Raw genomic sequence first — 3024 nt, 5'->3', positions numbered from 1 at the left:
TTTTTTGAAAATTGTTATTTATCATAAATGTGAGATTATTTGGAATTCTTTGAAAATTGTTATTTATCACATATATGAGATTTGTGAGTCTGTGATAATGATCACCTATATGTGTTTTTGTAGAATGTATAATTTTTTCGTAATATTTTAATAAGTTTGATTGTATTTCACTAACTTTAAATGTCTGCATCCGCCACTCTAGCCCCTCGCCCCATATCAGGCAGGCTATCAGGATCATCCACAACACATTCCAGTGCCAACGCTGCCAATTTCTCCACGACCTCCACCGGGAAAGAGTCCTTCAACCTCCTGTCCACCCACTTCCTTATATCTCCACCACCACCCGCCACCGCCTCTCTAGCTGTTTCCACCACCGCTATCCTCACATATGCTCCAGTTTCCTCATCAACCCCATACCTAGATGCCTCCATCCCTAACGATAACTCTAGAACCACAACCCCAAATGCATACACATCAAATTTCTGCGTTACAATCCCACTTCTCTGAAATTCTGGCGCCATGTGACCTCTCGTCCCCTCAAACTTGTTAATCCTACAATCCGATCTCTTAGGCCCTTTCAACATCCCGGTCTTCCTCACAGTTTCACCACAGAGCTCAGCACTACCAAAATGGCAAATTTCCGCATTTAACGTTGTCTCGGTGACAATAATATTACTACTCTTCATATGATTATGCACAAATTCAAATCCCAATCCAGTAGAATTATGAACATAATCAAGGCCATGAGCAATATCAGAAGCAATCTGAATACGCGAAATCCAGCTAGACAACACAGTAAAATGCGGGTTTTCGCATTTCTCAAACAATCAACAAGACTAGCCCCAGAAACATAATCATAAACTAAGTATATATAATTACCAGAAATTGAAGCCCCTTTCAGTTTCACCAAACTGGAGTGATGACTCCTGCCAATCACAGAAAGATGATGAATTATCTGCTAGGCGTCCAATTCCCGCCGGAATTTCCGCTGGAAAACTGTAACATCCTGATTCCGTAAACTACACCGCCAAGAAGTGGACGAGGAGGACGAAGTGTACAGCTTGAGCAAGAAATTGCGTGTTGAGGCGGAAATTTCTGAAATTTTATAGATATGGGGCTGCTCGGGGAGGATGGATTCCCGGAGGCTTGAAAGAGAAGTACGGGTCGATATGGAGCATTTCCATGAGTCTTTATAGAAGCTTGAGGAGGAGGCTTTGCTTGGGATCAGGAAACTGTTGGTTCTGGTTGACGAGTTTTCTATTGATGATTGTTGGGATTTCTTGGATTTTCTTGATGATTTTCTGCAGTAATTTTCTTCTTGGATGTACACATGGAGAACATCAACCAGAAAATAGAAAGAAAAAAATGAAATGAGTGGTTGTTTTGCAAGTGTGGAAGTGGAGAGGAGAGGTGGAATTAGCATATAGGGCGGAAGGCTGTGGTTCTAGGTGGTGGGATGGATTAGTTTGGTCCAATCTATGGTTTTCTGTCCGCGGATTATGGAAGAAGACGAGGTAGAAGGCATTCGGAGGTACTTAGTGAAGTCTTTTTCTTTCGGGTAGTTCGATTTGACAAGCTTCACGGTCTTTTGTTTCCCGCTAAGGAAAATTACTTATTTTAATAATAATGTAAAAATTACTTTTAAATAAGCAATTTTTTTAATGTCAAAATGCTTACCTTAATTAAATTCGGCTCCCATATTGACGATAGGTAATGAGAAATACAACCAATCTATTTAAATTTAGCCCAATCGACAAAAAGAAAATCGTGTTTTTGTGAGCAACAGGAGTCACAATTTACACCAACAAATAATGAAACTATATCGAATAAAATTTATGCATTCAGTACATATAGAAAATCTTACTTAAGACTCAACACGATTCAATCAACGTAATCTTATATATTTTTTATATATTTTTTTACAAATATAAGATCATCTGTCTAAGCAATCGTCTCATTATCCTCCACTCCAAACTGACCCCACTATTTTATTTGATTGAACTCCCAACACATTCCCAAACTCGCAATGTACGACTGTGACCTTACTTATTCACCTGTAAATTTCCTTGTAAGTAAATAAATTAAGCTCACCCAAACATGTTGCAATGAGTCAAATGACCTAGAGGTAGTTGACGACTCATAAGCAGTGGATTGATTAAGGAAAATCATTGGAGCCGTAGCGAAAGCGAATCTTCATAGGGCAATTGACCCCAATAATTAAAGTTTCAACTATTAGAATGGGCAAGTCAAAACATGCCCCTCAAAATTACAACTTTTTCTATAATTTGCAAACTGAAATTAAATTTTAACAAATTACACCCCTGTAATTTAACGAGTTCGATGTTTTACTTGGAAAAAGGAAAAAAGATAATTGAATCAAGGGTGGTTTTTAATTTATAACAATCTATTATTATAGGCAGATAAATATATTAATGGGAGGAAAAATGGACTATACAATTCAAAATATTGTAAAGGCATTCAACAATTTGATTGGAGAGTCCTAATTAAATTAAAATATGAAATATTAGTGCAACAATACAAAAGCATGGCGAAAATTGAGCAAACGTTGACCAAATTGGAGTTTAGAAGATACTTTTGCATCATAGGAATAGGGTTAAGGGTGGAATGCGTTATTCATTCCTAAAATAAATATATTGCCGTTATTAATGTTTAAGGTTTGACCGTTATTGATGTTTAAGGTTTGGTAATCAGACGCAGAATTGCTCTCGAATATTAATTATTAATCCTGAGACCAAAAAATTTTATGTTTTCCGGTGTACATTGGCTCAAATGAAATAATAGGAGAATATAAAGTGCTGCCAGTTTTGAAGCTAAACATTTTTCGGAGATTCTATTTTTGGGTATTTAGGGTTAATTTATTTTGCACAAATTCAGCAAATTACTAGTATAAATTTCATGAATGATTGTTTCCTGTATTTTATTCACTTAAAACTTCAATCTTATCAATTAGAAATTTCAGGGATGAACTTGAGAATTTTTCAATATGAATCGAACTTTCAAAGT

The 3024-nt window shown here is 36.4% G+C and overlaps 1 pseudogene; it reads right to left on the bottom strand.

The window, feature by feature from the left end:
• Nucleotides 1-176: 176 nt before the first annotated feature.
• On the bottom strand, nucleotides 177-1423 carry LOC111397853 (annotated as a pseudogene).
• Between the last annotated feature and the right edge of the window lie 1601 nt (nucleotides 1424-3024).

Source organism: Olea europaea, chromosome 7 (assembly GCF_002742605.1).
Source record: "Olea europaea var. sylvestris chromosome 7, O_europaea_v1, whole genome shotgun sequence".
Classification (NCBI taxonomy): domain Eukaryota; kingdom Viridiplantae; phylum Streptophyta; class Magnoliopsida; order Lamiales; family Oleaceae; genus Olea; species Olea europaea.
Note: the sequence above shows the minus strand (reverse complement) of the source record. Positions and strands in the feature narration are given on the sequence as shown.